This window comes from Macaca thibetana, chromosome 4 (assembly GCF_024542745.1).
Source record: "Macaca thibetana thibetana isolate TM-01 chromosome 4, ASM2454274v1, whole genome shotgun sequence".
Taxonomy (NCBI): domain Eukaryota; kingdom Metazoa; phylum Chordata; class Mammalia; order Primates; family Cercopithecidae; genus Macaca; species Macaca thibetana.
The window spans coordinates 153419515-153439748 of record NC_065581.1 but is presented as its reverse complement, the minus strand read 5'-3'; the positions used below and the strand labels follow the sequence as shown (position 1 = coordinate 153439748).

The 20234-nt window shown below is 41.6% G+C and overlaps 1 protein-coding gene across 1 annotated transcript in view; it reads right to left on the bottom strand.

The window, feature by feature from the left end:
• Window positions 1–20234, bottom strand: part of FYN (FYN proto-oncogene, Src family tyrosine kinase) — a 181288-nt gene that overhangs the window by 113819 nt on the left and 47235 nt on the right. The window contains exon 2 of the mRNA XM_050789058.1: window positions 4572–4641. The gene's annotated coding sequence lies outside the window, so the exon portion shown is untranslated. The remainder of the gene's footprint in view (window positions 1–4571; window positions 4642–20234) is intronic.

Below are 20234 nucleotides of genomic sequence, written 5' to 3'. Positions count from 1 at the left end.
GCAAAATTGTCCATTTTCACTCCTTATCTTGGCTTCTCCTCCCGCTGTACACACATTGCGTAAATAAGAAGCTAATCTTCTTTTGCTGAGCGGACAGAAAGTTCTGACCTCTCCTTGAAGGCCAAAAGTCTCAGGTATTAACAGAGAAGTTAAAGGCTGGGATGGAGGAGGTAGAGCAGGTGAAAGGCACAGTCTTAAAGAACAGAAGTAAAAGCAGATACCTACCCTGGGTCACAAGCCAACAGCAAAGGCATGGAAATGGACCCTGAGCATCACTCAGGGGTTGGAGTGGAGCAGGAGCGGTGCTGGCTGGGACACACCGGGTTGCAAAGGGATAGTTTTCCCAGATACTTACATAAAAATATCTAGTGCCAACACGGTGTTTTTTTCACCTCCCTCAACTCTGCTTATTAGTCAATGTTCCTGAATGCCTCCAAATCCCATTCATCTTAAAAACAGTAGACTGATAAAGTCTCTGTATCTCTGGACTTGGCCATCTGAAATGAGATCTTTTATCTTCCTCTTCTCTGGCTTTCCAGAATACATTTTCATAGCATTCTTGCAAAAGGAAAGACAATCAGAAAAAGAAAAATGAAGGGTAGTAAAGTTGAAAGAATATTACGCCACAGCTTTTGGTAAGAAAATATTTATGTCCACAAGCACACACCACACCCTTTCTGGGAAGATATTACTGGCCTAGAAGCCGGGTGAGTGCATCCCAAAATATACTTCACGAAAAGCACCATTACCTTCCCAAAATAGGCCCTATAATTAGGTAAAGTATTTTGCAGTGGGTTGTCCTATATCATAAATTGACATATGTTGCTTTAATCTCCCTGCTTCAGCAAATGTAGCCATATTGGGCTACAAAAGCTCTCAGCGACTCACATTTAAACCAGATTGTGGTGTCACTAGCAAACTGATGCAAATAAACAGCTCTGTGTACCAAAATACTCAATCTCAATCATCTGTAATGAGATCTCTCTCCTCCCTAAGCACATTTTCATCACACCAGAACCGCCTTGATTCAAAAAGAAGGACTAGCCCAGATTGAAATACCGTTTAATCTTAGAGGTCATCGAATGACTAACACATCTGAAGAAGCTGGGGTTGAAATTTAAAACACGAGACAATCTCTTTTGTGTAAATGCTGGGATCATGTTGTGTGAGTCTTGTTTTGATCTTTAGTTGACCATCATTCTCTATAAGCCGTCGGAGGCCCATCTGTCTGGCTGAATTCATTTAGGTCATTTTTTGCTTGGAGTCAGGGGTAATAGAAGGGAGAGCCTCTTGGCAGCCTTTCCACTCAGATGATTTTCTGAACAAATTTCTTTAAGTTTTTTAGCTGTATATTTACATATAATCAAATGTTAAGATATTTCAATTTTTAAACCTTCAAAATAATAAGTACTTTAAACATTTACACTTAAAAAATTACTTATAATCTCAGAGTTTCTCAGCTTGGCATTACTGAGATTTCGGGCCCGACTGTTCCGCATGTGTGCGCGAGTGCGCGCTGCTGATCTATGAGATGTATTTTAAGACACTGAGCAGTATCCCTGGCCTCCACCCACTAGATGCCACTAGCACACACCCTCTTCCCTCCCCTAATTGTGACAACCCAAAATGGCTTCAGATATTACCAAATGTCCTCTGGGGAGGCAAAACTAACCCCAGTTGAAAACCACTGCTCTCTCTATATGTATTTATGTGTTTATATATCACTTCTTGTCATGGCCAGAAGAAAGAAACCTAGGCTTTTCAAGGTACTCACAAGTTTAGTTGGAAGAATTTCAAACTTCCTATGACTTGTAATGAGGAATCGGAATCTGTGACACAGTACTGCCTCTAAAGATTTATCAACAGCACCATGCTGCCTCAGACTGAGGGTGCCAGGACCTGGCTTCATTTCAGACAAGGCCTATAAGAGGATGAGCTGCGCCTGAGCTCTTTCTTGCACTGCCACCCTCCCTACTTTTAGGAGCTCCTTTCTTAGAAGACTGCGTTAAATAAATCCCTTATGATCCATGACTAGACGCTTCATACTGATTGTGAAAGGAAGAGGATTGGGTGTCTATTAACAGCATCCACAGAAGCAAGCACCCTCTGTGCTCCTCCTGGGCCATACCTGTGCGTCAGCGTGTCTAGTGCTGGTCTAGGTGCACAGGAGAGGTGTGGGGAAGCAGATGCCTCCTCAAGGAGCTCTGCCAGATGGAGAGGGGTATGAAAATAGCATCAGAGGACAAGGAGGCCAGGACTGGGAGATGTTAAGTTCACCCAGAGAAGAGAAGTTGAATGAGGAAGGACAGTGTCTTCAAATATTTGGTGGGCTGGAGTGTTAGAAAGTGAGCGGACTTACTTTGAAGGTGAGTAAGAGCAATAGGTGATTCAATAAATATTTAATACATTTATGCCTTCTATGTGCCAGGCACTATCCAGGCACCAAGACTCCAGAAAGGAACAAGACCAAGTCCCTGTCCCATGGAGCACATACACTGTATTAATAGTTCAATATAAGGACTGGATGGCTTTTCTTTCTTCCCTCCTCCCTCTCTCCTTTGCATTCCTCACTTTCTTTTTTTCTTTTTTCTTTTCTTTTGAGATGGAGTCTCGCTGTGTCACCCAGGCTGGCGTAAAGTGGCGCAATCTCGGCTTAATGCAACCTCCACCTCCTAGATTTGTATTTTTAGTAGAGATGGGGTTTTATCACGTTGGCCAGGATGGTCTTGATCTCCTGACCTTGTGATCTGCCCTCCTCAGCCTCCCAAAGTGCTAGGATTACAGGCGTGAGCCACCGCACCCGGCCTCCTCACTTTCTTTTTAACAAGTTGGGCTGATTGTTCAATTTTTAAATGCTGGGTTTTTTTTCCATTTTTAAAATTCAGGTCTAATTAACATTCAGGAGAACTCACCCTTTCTAGTGTACAGTTCTGTGAGTTTTCACCAAAGCATACAACTGCATAAATACCACCAGAACTGAGAGACAGAACAACTATACCTCCCCTCCCCACAAGGGTTTCCCTGTAGGCCCTGATTGTCCTTTTAATTGAACCAAGGTACCCTGTGCAACAGCAAGCTCCTTATCTCTGGAAGAATTTGAATTCCCTTGTCAGGGATCAGTAGAATACTGTTTTTTTGCTTTTGTTTTGCTTTTTTTTTTGCTAGCAGGGGATTGGGCCAGACAACCCTTGAAGCCATGTCCCTCTCTTTGATTCCATGAAATGGGAGCACAGTCACTTGCAGACATCTGACCTTAAACACTGGCCCATCTGCAATGCCACAGCTGAGTCTCCCAACCACAGGTAAAGGCCCCACCCAAAAGCCAAATTCTTTCAGTCAAAGCTCAAAAATTTCAGCGCAGCAATCCGATCCCTGTGAAGGCTACGTAATAAGCATAGACAAAAATGTAAAATCAAAAGAAAGGTTTGGAAATGAAAGCTTAAACATGGCAATTGAGGTCCAACCAATGGTGTCATCTATCCCCACCCTTCTTTCCTCATAAATGTGATTCAAAATGACATTAACTCCAAAAATGAACAGAGCTCAAACAAGGTGACCTCCCTGGTTGTGAAGGCGGCAGGAAGGGAGTTAGTTAGCCAGACTTGTCTCAGAATGGGTCTCCAGGGTTGGAAAAGGTGGTAAATGTTGCAGGGATTCCCACAGGTTCTTATGAAGTAAATTTTGGAGGAGGGGTTGTGGTAAGTAGCTGGGATGCTCTAGCAACATCAAAGGGTTGTAACCGGCCCATCCCCAGCAGCCTTCCTGCTGGAAGATAAATATGCCTCTTGGTAGCTTGACTTCAATGGGAAATGTCCAGTCTCCAAACAAGGCTGCTCCATTCCTAAGAATGACTGGCTTTATTGAGCACTTACTATGCTCCAGCACTACCTACCTCATTTTATTCTCAACAACTCTACGAGGTAGGTAACATGATAAGCCTCATTTTACAGAAGAAGAAACAGGCTCAGAGAGGTTATCTAACAACCAGTAGGTATAGAACTTACATTTTAACCCAGGTCTCCTGATTGCAAAGACTATCCTCTTACCTTGCTAGCAAGGTCTGGGTGGTCGCTGAATTGAATGTTCTCGGTCTCCCAAGACCACTGTTATGCTGGCTGTGGGCTGGCTCCCAGGCAAGCTGGACTTGTAGCTTCCTTTAATTTCCCATTTCCTAAGCTGCCTGCTTTTCCTTCTTTTAATATATGGGTCACATGGATCTCTCTGTTTTGGAGACTTTTATTCTTTGGGTCTGCAGGTTTATTACTCTTATATTATATGGCTGGCTTAGCACATAAACTGTCAAGGGTATTCTTTAACCGGCATCCAGAAACTTTCTAAATCTAGACTTACTACGTTTTAGAAAACCCCATATTGCTTAATACTATGAGCAATAACAAGAAAAAGTATCACACTGTCAGAAAACATCAATTCAATGTCACATTTAATTATAGAACTCCATACTGCCTGAGTTTAGTGCAGAAGTAAAAGATGCACAGAACAAGGCAACAGCTTCCCTTCATAAGCACCATTTTACAGCAAGAGGCATTCGAAGTAAATGCAGCAACACTTACCAAAATTTCCGCCAATGATCACAAACTTTATATACACCACATGTCTTCTACAACAGCGGCAGGACTGGTCCTGGAAAACAATACCACAACAAAAGAAAAACCACATCATTAAACACAAATAATTGAATACATATTATGTTTGTCTTCTGTAAACTGCAGCCTCTTCCTCTGCTTTGGGCACCCATCAATGTACTAAATCCCACCTACCAGTTTTCTCTGTTTTTTCCCAGTAAGATGAAACCAATCTACAAATCATCTCAGTATTCACTAATAAAAATTTAAATACTAGACAATGAAATACACCAGAAACTATGCTTATAAATATCTGAATGTTTAGCCCTTTGAAATATTTGAAGACAACAATGGAAAAATATCTACAGTTGAACTATAACATATTCCCCCAAACCAATTCCTCTTTTCCTTTTTTCCAGTAATATCCTCCCTTCTTGCCAGCTAGCTGTGAGACCCTGGACACTTTTCCTAACCTTTCTTTTCTAGGCTTTATTATGTGTAAAACAGGGATTACTGTACTGACTTCCTAGAGTTGCTATGAGGATTGAATGATATCAATTAAAGAACATATATACATGACATAGAAGGGCTTATAACAGCCTCTGGCACACAGTAAACACCCAGTAAGCCTGAGCTGTTATCATCATTCTCCCAGTCCCTCAGGCCTATAAACTAACACGGCCTTCTTCACCTCCACTGCACACCCTGGCCCAGTCCAGCCCCACAAGAGTTCCACAGTGGTGCTGGGAACACATTGCTTCTCCCTATTCTCAACGTTACACTCCATCTGGTCAGCATCATGCCTGGCATACACTGGTCTCTTGGCCTCCAGTTTCTTCCCTTCCCATCCAACTCTCATGGCTGTACAAGGCATCCTTTCTAAACACAACCTATACAGCCTGTCCTTCCTCAATGGATGGACCTGTTGAGTCATGTTAGCCAGGCACTCAAGCTCACCCCAGCTTTTCCACATCTTCCTATCAAATGCTGTAGTGCCCAGAGGCCTGTCCTGCCTCTGAGACTCTAGGTAGGCCATCCATTCTCTGGTAGAAGGCCTGGCCATTGTCAAAGGCAGGGGCTCTTTACCTTTTGTGCTATGGCCGTCTAAAGACATCTTTCTCAAAATGATGTTTACAAATGCTTGAAACTAATACATGAAATGCACAGGAGTCAAAAACAGAGTATACTGTTATACGGTTAGCAAAATATTTGACAAAATTGTTATGAGCATCTTTCAATACTTAAATAATTTTCAAGAAGTCTAATACACTGTAATTTTGAAGTACTATTAGGCATAAATGATACTTCAGAATATCTATAACTGTAATATAGTATGAAAATATTCATAATTTCTTTTTTTAAAAAAAAACATGGAATTTATTATTAGGCACTAGGCCTGCCTTGACCAATATTGCGGCCACTAGCTACATCTGGCTATTTAAATTGAAATTAATTAACATTAAATAAGTGTAACAACTTAGCTCCTCTGTGGAATATTCATAATTTCTATGAAGGCCACATAGCTAATGCTACTTTCATAATATTAGGAAACGTACAATTTCAGATAAGGGTTAGAGACAATGATGAGATCATGTTTTTCCCCATCTAACTTCACTGGTCCCCTGAACTACATGCATGGACCCAGCTTTCAGGCCTAGCTTCATTCCCATTGCCTTTTCTACCTTGATTTTCCCAACTCAGTATTATCTTATACCTCTTTATTTTTTTCTTTTTAAAAATACTTTATTTCATATAGGTACTTTAAATAAATGTACTACTTTTAAAGTCAGCCTTTTAATTTGTCAGGGAAGGTCCTACCTTTTTCCCTATTTTAAAATTCCTTCCACAGCTGATAATGCCTTGCCTTATCGCAGCACAGAGGGGAGGCGCCCATCAGGACTGTCGAGTCCATCCACAGGCAATGGCGCAATCTGCTTGTCCCACATGAGCTCAGGTAATCATTAATATTATCTCATCGCTGCTTGGCAGCCTATGAGGTCCTAAACATGTAGATGGGACACCTAAGCATTCTATATTTAGACTACACATTACTGAAGGTAGGCAACACAATGTTGTCTTAATACTTCTCCTTTGAGAGTGAGCGATTAGTCCATGCTGTTGACTGACAGATCACCTGGGAACAGACTAGCTGTTCAATCATTCTGTCAATATACAGGGCGCCTGTGTGACACAAGCATAATGCCTGCCTTCCTGGGGCTTCAAGTCTAGCAGCTCTCCCCAGCTAGCCCAGAGTAGCAGATAATCTCTCAACCTTTCAGGTCCTTTGAATAGACAAGACACAACTGGTGATTTCCTAAGTATGGGCACTCTGGTGACTCATGCTGGTGAGGCCAGGTACAGTTGCTCTGGTCTCTACAGGAGACCACACCAAGCTCCAGCTTCCCATCAGTCTCATAGATGTGAACCAGTGGTTCTGAGGCAGGTGGGACAAACAGACTGAGCAGTGAAATTCCATGTCCCCTCCTGGGTGATGTTGTCTAGCACATGAGGTCCAGGACAGCAACTACCACAGTGACAATCTCGGGAAGGTCTACTCAGCACCTGTCCACATACTTCATGCTAAGCCCACTGAGCCTGTGATTGTCCAGCTTCAGGGTGGACACTGGTCCTTCCATCTTATCAGCCTTTTTCCTAAACAGCTGTAGCACAGGAATCCTGTGTATCTTTTGTCAAGCACAACAAAATAACAGAACAGTTCTTCCTTTTCAGACGAATAGAGCATAATGACTTTCTCCACTGAAAACCACTTATAAGCGCATTGTGGCCATTCACTTTGGCAGAAATTCACCATTGGCAGCATTTTTCATACCCAATATCATGACAAGTGACTCTTAGGACAAGTGGGGGTGTACTCTCCCTCCCCAATAACCATGACTGATGGGATTTCCACTCACAGAACAAAGGCTGGATTTGGCACACTCTTTTTATACTTAAGGCTATTTCAATCCATTTCATTTGAATTTGTTCTTTTTGAGACACACCAGATATATGGTATTCATTACTAATAAAAACAGCTGAATGATAGCAAAACAGGTGGCATGACTGTTTTATCTTTTGTTTCAAGAACCGCAACGCCTGCATCACCATAAATGAATAAAATTTTTGTGAGTGCTCCCACGTAACAATTCTGCTTTTAATACATATCACAGACTATTGTATGACTCCCGGTATAAAGTTAAAATGCTAATTACACACTGAACACAGGCATCTCTAATATAGTTCTCATCTGCATGTGGTCATTCCCTCTTTCTTCTTCCCAACAAAGCCCCCATATTTCTGCACCCACAGTGCCCATGGGCACATGGCAGCAGCCCCAGCTGCGAGTGGGGGTGGGACACTCCAAGATTTTGCAGTGTGCTGACCCGCAACATTCGCATCACCCGCGAGCTTGTAAGAGCTGTCGGCTGAGGCCTCACCCAAGCCAGCTGAATCAGAATTGATTTTGAAAGTTTCCCCAGGTGATCTGTGTGCACACGGAAGTTTGAGAAGCATTGATCCAAGAGATATCCATTCCTACTGCCAGTGATTGGTTTAAGAATAAGCATGTGGCCCAGTTTAAGCCAATGCGATGTGAAGAATGTTTTTCTGGAAGCTTCTACTCACTCCTTTGGGAGAAGCTCCCTCCTCTGAATGTAGTGTGGAATGTGACACCTAGAACTTCTACAGCTATTTTGTTCCAGTATAAGGATAAAGCTGGTCCAGAGACAGAACAAACACAGTGAAGCAGAGTGTACGTTACTGCATTAGGTTGGTGTTGAAGTCTGTGTCACCTCTGGATTTCCAATAAATGTCTTATTGTTTAGGACTCCTTGACTTGGGTTTTCAGTTACCTGCAGCTGGAAAACATCCTGACTAATCAGTCTCCAACAAAGCATCACAAAAAGAATAGAATGCCAAGGCCCTGGGCTCAGGCACATGTGGGACAAGGCAGAATGTCCAGAGATCAAAGCCATAGTTCAGAAACTTATTTTGCTCAGGGAACTGACCCCATAGTATTTCCAGTCCTGATAACCATGGTACATTTTGCACATTTCCAAAAGCTTTCTAAATCAGCCAGTCTAAATGATCAACTGGAGGAAATGCTGAACACTTTCCAAATTATTTTAACCAGGATGGTCAACAGTTGCCTTCCCCAGAAGCCATACTGATATGTCATTTCCTGCAAAGACAATGGCAGACTAATTGCTCAGCTTCAGACTCTAACAGGGAAGACAACCTGTGACATGTAATTACTGAAGGGTAAAAAAGGAAAAGCTTGAGGCTCTCCGAATCTGTTTCTGGATCTGCTCCAATTACTTGGGGAAAATGAAAAAATAAAAAATAAAAGAGCCAGCTGGTCTGGGAAAATATTTGAGGGGCTGGCAGTTCACTTAGGCAGTCACCCATACAACTTTATACATATCATTGGTACTTATTAAAGACCTTTTTGAGGAAACCAAATAGACCAGCTATTATACAAAATCATACGTGGCTTTGGTCTAATTCTGCTTCACACATAGAAGTGATAGAGTCAAGGAGAAATGCATGTCTAAATGGACATTATCTCTTTGGTGTGTCCTAACTTCTTAGCCACAAGAGCGTATTCCTGGGGTTAGGTTTGTTGTATGGACTTGATGAAGAAACGTGCTTTCCATCAAGGAGTGGAACATTGATTGGTTCTCCACAGCATGTTCCCAGGTTCTATCTCCTCAGAACTCCTTCTCTCTCAATACTGTTTTGCTATCTCTTTCCTGCTACATACACTTCCACTGTCCCAACTGTCATCCCATGGGATAAGTTTCACACTACATTTCTAGATCTATCTCCCATGTTCCCAGTTCCTCTGCCACCCCCTACAGAGATAGTGCCTCGAGGGTACGGATTTTGTTTTGGTTACTGTTATTTTCCCAATGCTTGGCACAGTGGCTGGCACTGAGTATGAAATGTTTGTTGAATGAATAAATGAAAGGCTTCACTCAGACTCACAGAAGCTCTTGCCATCACCACCTCTCTCTGACTCTGGCCTCTCTTTCCCCGCCCTCCCAACACACACAAACGCTGGTTACAGCACTTTTCATGTCACTCCCAGACTGTCTCAGCTGGAAAGGATTTAGCAGCCCAGGCCTATACTTTACAGGGAGAAAATGGGTCCAACGAGGCCAAGAGACTTGCCCAAGTTCTTATTAGTGGGTGGCAAAGATAGGATTTTAACTCAAGACCCAGCACCCCTGCTACCAGGCAACTGATCAGTTCAAAAATCTTCAATGGTCTTTCAGTACACCCTTGTACAGGGTCTGGTATGTAGTAGGCATTTAATATTTGTTGAGTGACTGACTGAATAAATTAATGGGTCTCATGCATATGCCAATGGGTTTTTCTTAAAGTGGAATCCTCCTCAAAAGACAGACAATATCTTCGTATACAGAATGAAGATGAGAGGAGCTGCTCTCTCCTCTAGAATTGGGGGAGCAGCTGGCATCCCAGACCCCTTCCCCTGCAGTGCCTAAGCCAGCTCCCAGGAAACTCACAGCTTGGTGACACTGCTAGAAAGACCAATGACTTCCACAAACTTTTCAGCTTTGCACTCAAAGCCATCCACCATCATTCCAAACCCACCTCATTGGCAGTATCATTCATTTCTTCCTCCTCCCTCATGCCTTGCCTTCTCAGAGCACTTGCTGTTCTCAACACTCGTCCCTCCTCTGAGCCTTCACCTGTCCTATTTCCTTTCTTATTGTGCCCTCACCTCCACCTGCAAGAACACAGAACCAACCTGTCCCTCAAGCCAACTCTAGTATAAATCCCTCCCTGAAGTTCTTGCCCAGTTTCCTCCATGAGAATTAGTCTTACTCTCTATATACCTCTACTGTACAACTTTTCACACTATCTGCTGCAAGGAAAATGGCCAGGTCCTTGAGGGCAAGAACCCAGGCTAAATGTATCTTCAAACGACTGGCACCTTGTCTGACCCAACGCCTTGCACAGGGGAGACAGTTCTAGTCATTCTGTTGCATTCAAAGGGCTTCATTCACCCTTTTTCGTTCACTTCTGTGACCAAATTACATACATTTTGTAACTGAGATTCCAATTTTTCCTCTAGCGTGTGTAGACTGATGATACAGCTAACACACATTTGCAGGGCCCACTTGCTAAGGAACCACTGTGTGAGTCTTTGTTGAGTCTCATTTTCAAAAGCAAAGAATGGAGGTGAGGGGGCATAGGGAGCATGAATCCCCTCCCCTCCAAAGCTCTCTGTGCCCATGGCTGTCCTGTGCAACATGAGGTACAAGCTGTGAAGCTTGCGCACAAAAATAACCGTCAATTTAAAATACAGTATAGTTCTGCAACCTGCCATGCTACAATATTCTCTGCAAGCCCAAACTTGATTGTCTGAAAAATTAAAGAGTTCCAAATGGTGAAAGAAACCATTAAACAAGGAAGCACACAAACAAAGCCCAATCGCCAGGGAGGAGGATGGGAACTAGAAAATACAGGGTTTCCTAGGAAACTGAGCTTACTTTTGACTGACTGTGGCCTTCCCTTTCACTGGATAAACTGGGTGGAAGGGAGGTGGGAGGGGTGCTCTGAGAAGGCAACGCTGACCCATCTGCTTCCCCTGCCGGCAGGGGCCAGAGTCCTTCTGGCTATACTCCAACAAGAGGGCAGACTCAAGCAAGGTTGTGGTTGTTGTTTTATTATTTGCTGGAGTGGGAGTAAACAGCAGAGAGAGAAGAAGAGGAGAAGGACGAGGAGTGATGAATAGAAAAAGAGATGAGCATGGAATGTGCTCAGCCAGCAGAAAGGAATTATTGGCCACAGAATGAGGGGGCAGGAAGGTCGTAAGCTGGCTGCTCCCTTCACGTCGGCTATTGCCAGGTCAAGAGGGAATCAGAGGCTCACTGTTGAGCAAGGCACCAATACAAGCTCCTGCTCAGCTGCCCTAGAGGCCAGATGCAGGGGTCCCAGCATCCATGGCTCTAAAGCTGGACTGCAGAGACAAAGATTTGGGGCTCAGTGGCACACATGGGTGTGCAGAATCATGTAAACGGATGACTGGATGGGTGGGGGTAGGGTTTTAGCTCCCCATCTCCAATCCCCATCAACTCCCAGGTAATAGGAATAGTAGCAGCAGTAGTTCTGATATCATTTCATATTATTATCACTACATTTCAACCTTAAGGCCATGGGTACCCAGTTTATTTGGGGAAGAAATAAAAGAAGCAAATGGCATTGGAATAATCAGCTGACCATTGGGAGGAAAAAACAACAATTCTGCTTCTATGAGACTCATGAGAATGAAGTATACAGTTATAATAATCATATCTTTCTTTTCTTACTGGTAATGAGTTCCTGTTAGGTGATCACATCACATGTATCGGGAAAAAAAGAAAATAAAACAAAAACTCTGTTTTGTAGTATACTTGAATTATTTCTGACTTGCCCTTTCAAATTAAGTTGTTCCTAAGATCTGCAATCCACAGTCTGAACAGACACACTGCTTTGCTATGATGCAAACGCAGAGGCTGGACATGTCTAGCTCTTTTCCAACCGGATTACTGCTCCCAAGTCCCTCCAAGTAGACATTCTGGAGTGGCTCTGGGGAAGGCCCATGAAATGCACACAGTATCACAATGTCGCCAAGATCAAGGTTAATCAAGACGTGTGCAGAGCCCCTTGAGTTTAGGTTGGCTACAATATCAGAATCCCAGAACCTTGGGGCTGAACGGAATGTTAAAGAATATCTAGTCTGATAGTTTTAAAGCTATTCTTTAGTACCAGAACTGTGTGTGCATGTGTGTGTATGTCTGTGTGTGTGTGTGTGTCCATGCCAAATGTGTAACAATTATGCCAAAAGATATCCAGCTAGCACACCACATACCTGGAGAATCCATTATAATGGGAAATATTTTATTATAAAAAAAATTCTTTTCTTGTTATTGGTAGTTCTAACCTTAGAAACACACATATGTGCACATTTCGAAGGGCTTAATTCCAAAATATTAGATAAAAGTGCAACAGAACAGCTCTGGTTTAAGAGGGAAAGGACTCAAACTCCTACCACCATGGCCATCCTCCTGGCCTACCTGGTACTTCCGGGTAACTCTAAGGTCCTAAGAACATTGCAAATCTCAGATCAAGTCTCCCACCCCTATCCAGTATCTGAGTCTTGTCTCAGCATCTCTTCCAGCCTATGTGCACGTTCTCAATGTTGCAACACTGGAGACCAAGGGCATCTACCAGGTGTTCCCTACCAAGGACCTGTTTTATCCACCTGAGCCTCCCACATTTTGAATCATCTCACTAACATTGCATTTTAAAGTAATAATTGATTTATTTTCCCAGCTCTGATTTGGAGTCAGGGAGATCTTGATTTGAATCTCAGTTCTGCTAAGCTTGGTAAACTTGGAAAAATTCCTCAATAATGTGAAGTAGTAAGCCTAGTAGAAACCTTCCTTCTCACTCTTGGCTTTTTATTTCACCAATACAAATCTCCATCAAAAGAATACCTAATACCTAGGAATAAGTCCAAAAAAGATATGTAAGACTTTACGCTGAAAACGACAAAATGTTGAGGGAAATTACAGAAGACCTAAATAGAGGGTGGGCCATGTACATGGGCTGGAAGTCCAGTATTTTTATAGGTTGATTCTCCTTGCAATTGCATCTTAACTTCACCGTCATTTTTTTTTTAAACTAGGTGCTTTTTTTTTTTTCTGATGGAAATTGACAAGCAGATTCTAAAGTTTAAGGAAATGCAAAGGGCCGAAAGCCTAGTTAATCCTGAACAAGAGGAACAGGGCTGGAAGACTTACTCTACCAGATATCAAGATTCATTACAGAGTAATAGTTTATAGCATTTGTGCAAGGCCAGACAAACAGACCAACAGGACAAAATAGAATGTCCAAAAACAGAGCTACACAGTTACCTAACTTACGCAAAGGTGACAATGAAGTAATGAATGTATAAAAGTATGTATAAATGTATAAAAATAAAGTATAAATGTATAAAAATAAAAGTAATAAATGCTGGGTTCACTGGGTAGTATAGATTGAACTGTGACCCCCAAAAAGATATGAAGTCCTAACCCCCAAGTACCTTGGCATCTGATTTGGAAATAGGGTTGTTGCAGATGTGATTAGTTAAGATGAGTTACAGTGAATTAGTATGGACTCTGAATCCAATGACTGTCCTTAAAGGAAGAAAAAAATCTAGACAGAGACATGTGGGGAAGATGGCCACGTGGCCACAGAGACCGAGGTCAGAGCAATGCAGCTGCCAACAAAGGAATGCCAAGGATTCCTGGCCACCACCAGAAGCTGGGAATAGGCAAGGAAGGACTCTTCCCTAGAGCTTTCCTCAGAGAGACCACGACCCTGCTCACACCTTGATTTTGGACTCCTAGCCTCCAGAATCATGAGAGAATAAATTTCTGCTGTTTTAAGCCACCTATTTTGTGGCACAATGTTATAATAGCCTAGAAAATGAATACACTGGGTATCCGTATGAAAGACATGAATCTTAATTTCCACCATACACCATGCAAAAATTAATTCTGGGTGGAGAATAGAACTAAATGTGAAAGGCAAAACAATAAAGCTCTTAGAAGAAAACATAGAGAACACCTTCATACATTGTAATAGGTAAAGATGTTTCTTAAAAGAGAACACAAAAAAGTGTTAACCACAAAGGAAAACTATGATAATTTGGACTATACTAAAAATAAAAATGTCTTCATCAAATGACATCAACAGAATCAAAGGGAAGCCACAGAGTGGAGAACATAATTGCAATACATATATACAACAAATAACTCTAAAATCAGTAAGGAAAAGGCAGAGCATCCAATAAAGAAACAGACAAATACTTGAGAAGACAAAACAGAAAATCCAAATGGCCAATAAACATATAAATGCTCCAGTTCAGTCATCAAATAAAGGCAAATTAAAACCACAACGCATTACCAACACACCTACAGGACTGGCTAAAATGATAAAGACTAAAACCATGAAGTATTGGTAAGGATATAGAGCAACTGATACTCATACATTGCTAGTGGGAGTGTCCACTGATAACTGGCAGTTTCAATTGAACACACACATCCTGTGATCCCAGATCCTGCCATCCAGAGCCTATCCTACAGAAATGCTACATACACTTACCCATGGACATGCACAAGAATGATCCTACCAGTACTATTTGTAATAGCCCCAAACTCGAAATAACTCAAAAGGCCACTTGCAATAGAAGGGCTAAATACATTTTGATATTGTTAAACAGTATTACACAGCAACGAAAATGAACAAAGTACTACTCATAACAACATGGATGAATCTCCTAAATATAATGTTATTCTACTATGACACAAGAGAGTGCAAACTCAGGGACATCCAGGCTGTCCCCCAGTCTTACGGCAGCTTGACCTCTGCCTTCTGCTAGGTCCTCTCCTGCTTCTGGTCAATTTTATTTATATAAAGTTCATACTAGATAAAACCAACCTTTCTTGTTAGAAGTCATGCTATTAGTTACCCTTGATGGAAACTGGGGTGTATAGGGACTAGATGGGGCCCCGAGGGGACTCCTTGTGTTTAAGTGACATTCTTTTTCCACCTGGCTGCTGGTTACAAAGAAGAATTCACTTTGCGAAAATTCATTATCAGTGCACTTAACAATTTGTGCACTTTTCTGCATGAATGTTATATTTCAATAAAAAAAAAAATCATCTCAGGGATAACACAAGGAAACCAGAAACAAAACAGAGCTCTTATAAGTACTGAAAGCAAAAAAGCACAGCAATTTAATTTAAGCAAGATAATTCGAAAATGTGCTACACTAAAAGCTTAAAAGTGCCATTTCATTAAATTGTGTTTTTAAATTCACTTTAAGATGACTGTCAGGCCAAAGCTATTTTATTATTATATGTTACGATGGCATGAAGCAAATAGTCTCAAAATAAAATAATACAAATCATTTAAATTTTATCTTACTGATTTTTTAAAGTGAAGTTTTGGATATTCAAGCCCATTTTTTTTTTTTTTCATGTTAGTTAAAAACCGTTTCCTGGGGCCTTGGTTTACAGTCTGCGCATTTCCAGATGGGAAAGCCCTTGGGATAAAGGGGTTTTCCTTCTGCGGCACAAAATAGGCACTCAACATTGCTCTTCCGGAGTCAGTCCGTGAGACCCTCTGGAATATACATGGTCATGAGGTCCGGAGTCTTGACACACCTGAGAGCAGTCAGCATGACATGGAGGGAGACGCAGGCTGTCCCCAAGTCTTGGGGCAGCTTGACCTCCTCCTTCTGCTAGGTCCTCTCCTGCTTCTGGTCAGTCAATCCATTATCATTAGCCATGTGCTCCACACAGCTGCTCCACCTACCACTGAAATAAATCCCTTGGAGCATAGAAACCGGGTGGCCACACTCTGGCTTTCTCAGACACCTTTGTTCTCTTGGACCCTCTGGGAGGGGAGGAGATCTACGCAGGCACTGAGATGGACATTCTGAGACTGCAGGCAGCCCCCACAGGAAGTGAGAGGCAGCCACACACACCTGGGCTTGCATTCTGGGTTGCGAAAGAAAAGGACACTGTGGAGACCTTACTCACCCTCCAGCCTGCCCCTACCTGGGAGAAGAACCTGGGGCAGGGCCCCTGCCACTGAGCTGCTCTCCTCCATCCACCATGAGGACACCTGGGCCTTTCTTTGGTCACTCTGTTTCCCTGGATATTAGCTTCCCAAAGGAGACCCCTCCTTACATTCAAGCTCTGTTGTTTTTGTATAGACTTTTCAGTGACAACTCTATTCCTAACTTCACCATCTGACAAACAATTGTGTGGGGACTTTAAGAAGGTCCCCCATCCCTAAGTAGAGTTTTCTGCTAAGAAGATAACATATGCTTTAAAAATAAGTTTTGATCATGAGGGCCACAGAGATTTTCCTTCTGAAAACACAGAGGAATCACAAGGGTCAAATAAGATAATCAGTTCACATTTTACATGGACAGAGGAAAATCACCTAGGTCAATTCCTCCAGAGTCTACAGCCAGAAGACCGAGGCTGTGCCAGCAAGGGCAGCGGTGGGCAGCGGTCAGCAACCTCCAGCCTGCGGATCAGATCTGGCCTGCTGCCTGCTTTCGTAGAGTCCATGAACTGACAATGGTTTTTACATTTTTAAATGGTCAAAAAAATCAAAAGATTATTTCATCACACATGGAGATTATACAAAATTAAAATCTAGGTGTCTGTAAGTAAAGCTTTTTGGAACACAGCCATGCCCACTCGTTTCCATATTGTCTATGGCTGCTTTCACACTACAACAGCAAAATTGTCTTGATAGAGACCGTACGGCCTGCAAAGATGAAAATATTTGCTATCTGGCCCTTTACAGAAAATGTTGGCCAATCCTAGGCTAAGGTGATATCTGTGTTTGCGGAAGGATGTCCACTCTGACTCTTACTGTTTTGTGCCTCTGGGCCTGTCTCCACACTAAGTCACAGGCAAATCCTAATGCTGGTTTCAATTTCACACTAACCGGGTAAGCCAACACAACCCACTAAAGCAGTGCCTTTCAACCTGTGGTCCCGAGTCAATTCAGTGGGTCACAAAATTTAACTTAGTTGGTTGGGCCCAGCATTTTCTTTAATGAAATAAAGAGAAAAATATCAAGGGCACTGTTATAGACTGAATTGTATCCCTCCAAAATTCATGATTGAAAGCCTAACCCCCAGCACACATCAGAATGTGACTATATTTGCAGACAGGCCTTTAACGAGGTAACAGAGTTAAAATGAGGTCTTATGGACAGACCATAACTCAGTATGACTGGTATCCCTATAAGAGGAGATTAGGACACATACACACAGAGGAAAGGCTGTGTAAGGACAAAGGGAAAAGACAGCCATCTACAAGTCAAAGAGAGAGGCCTCATGAGAAACCAAACCTGCTGCCACTTTGATCTCAGACCTCTAACTTCCAGAGCTGTGAGGAAATGAATTTCTGTTGTTTAAGCCACCCAGTCTATGATACTTCGTTATGGCAGCCATAGCAAATTAGTACAGGAATCACACAGAGCATTATTTTGTGGAATTTTTTTTCATTCACACATGTGGACTTGTGATATAAAAATGTATTAAATTCTTTGTGTCACACCAAAATAAATGGAAGAACACTGTACCAGAGGGAGAGAAATACATGTTTGGTAGCAAAATCGCAAACAGAAGCGTGTTCTAATTGAACCAAGACACAGAAAGAGAAAAGAGTACTGAACATATTAGGCACTTTGCATACATTATCTCGTTTTAGTCCTTACAGTAACCCTATGCAATAGGTCTTCACCTGATAAAGAAACTAAAGCATTGAGAAGTAACCTACTGAGGTGGCAGAGCCAGATCTGACTCCAGAGCTTACATATTATTTCTCATGATGAATCAATTTCTATTTCTATATTCCTAACAGTAGGTTGAGACGGTAGTTTGACAATAAATAAGGGAAACAATTTATAAATCATAATAGCTAACATTTACTAAATACTTACTGTGTGCCAGGTTCCGGGCTAGGCTTTACATAAACCTCACTTTATCCTTATTAATAACCCAATGGCTTAGACTCTATCACTATTTTTTTCAGTTGAAGAATCTGAATGTGGAAGAAATTATTTAACTTGGCCAAGATGACAAAGCTGGTAAGTTGAAGACCCAGGATTTGAACCTTCATTAGTCTGATATTTGTGCTAGAGCTCTTGCCCACCACAAATGTTCTCTTCTAATTATATTTATTGCCAATCTGAGTACAGCCATGTGCCATATAATGACATTTCAGTCAATGACAGACCACATATATGATGACAATGGTCCCCTAAGATTACAATGCTGGTATTTTTTACTGTGCTTTTTCTATGTTTAGATACACAAATATTTACCATTGTGTTATAATTACCTACAGTATTTAGTACAATAACATGCTGTTCAGGTTTGTAACCAGAAGCGGTGGGCTATACCATACAGACTAGGTATATAGTAGGTTATACCATGTAGGTTTGTGTAAGTGTACTCTGTGACGTTTATACAATGACAAAATCACCTAATGATGCATTTCTCAGAATGTATCCCTGTCCTGAAGCAACGCGTGACTGTTCATAACTGTCTGCTGGTCGTCTCCAATTGAAGAAAAAAAACGCATACTTCTTATCATACATCCAGTAAACACTAACTGAGCACATATTATGTGCCAGGCCCTGTTCTGAGAGCTGGGGATCCTGCCATCATGGTGATACTATGGGTAAGAAACTTTAATGATGTAACCACACCATGCTGATTGAAACCCCCTTATGGGTAAGGGGAGTGGCAGGTAAGATTCAGGTGGGTTGAAGGCACAGGTCAACGAAATTGTAGAAAATGGGATGATGAGTCAGGATTACTAAACAGAAATTTTTAGTAATTTTATTTAGTATCTATTGTATCCAGGTTTACCTGTCATGTGGTCATGTCTTATCTGGAGGTTTTTCAATGGCAGGGGCTACATCGTATTTTAAAACACCCACCTCAGTGCCTGGCATAGTGCATAGTAGTTTGAATTTACTATTTTTTTTTTATAATGTTGTTTCCAAGAAAGATATACAGAAGTTACCCGGGGATTTTCAGATGTAATGACAAGAGTCAAACAATCCTTGGAAAGCCTCAGGAGGACAGATCATGCTGCATGTTATCAGGGTCATGAGCAAAGGAATAAATGTTTAACTGAAACAGTTTTAGTTAAATCAAATGGGGAACTAGTATAATGGCTAAGCATTGAGAATGAGTGCCTGGCAACAAAAATGTGAGAAAAAAAATTAGTCTGAGTGAAAGGAAACCAGGGTATGGAATATTAAGATTTTTAATGTATTTGTGGCAAATAAATTTTTCCTAAGGTTTTTTTGCTTTTAATTTAGAATTTTTATGTATAGAATTTTTATATTTTCACTAAACCTAGTAATCCTTTCATGAAGAAATAACCAGAGAAGTGAGCAAATATTTTCATTATAGAATGTTTAGTATAGCATTATTTATAATATCAAATACGAGAATATTTAACTGCATAGTAATAGGATAGTGAATGGTTAAATTAGTCTGCTCCACAATGGAAAACTTCAGTTATTATTCAATTACAGTAAAAAATGATCACAACTTGATATTAAATGAAAGAAGCAACAAGGTCAAAAATCAAAGTTTCATATATATATATGACACACCCCTCCCCAAAATGACAAAATAAATACATCTTTTTTTTTTTCTTTTTTTTTTTGAGATGGAGTCTCACTCTGTTGGCGAGGCTGGAGTGTAGTGGCACAATCTTGGCTCACGGCAACCTCCACCTCCCAGGCGCAAGCAATTTTCCTGCCTCAGCCTCCCGAGTAGCTAGGACTACAGGTGTGTGCCACCACGCCCAGCTAATATTTGTACTTTTAGTAGAGACAGGGTGTCATCATGTTGGCCAGGCTGGTCTCGAACTCCTGACCTCGTGATCTGCCTGCCTTGGCCTCCCAAAATGCTGGGATTACAGGCGTGGGCCACCACACCCGGCCCTAATAAATATATCTTAACATTGCTAGCTCAATATGGTGTGATTAAGAGATGTTTTCATTTTCTTCTTTATAGCTTACCAAATTTTCTACAATGAA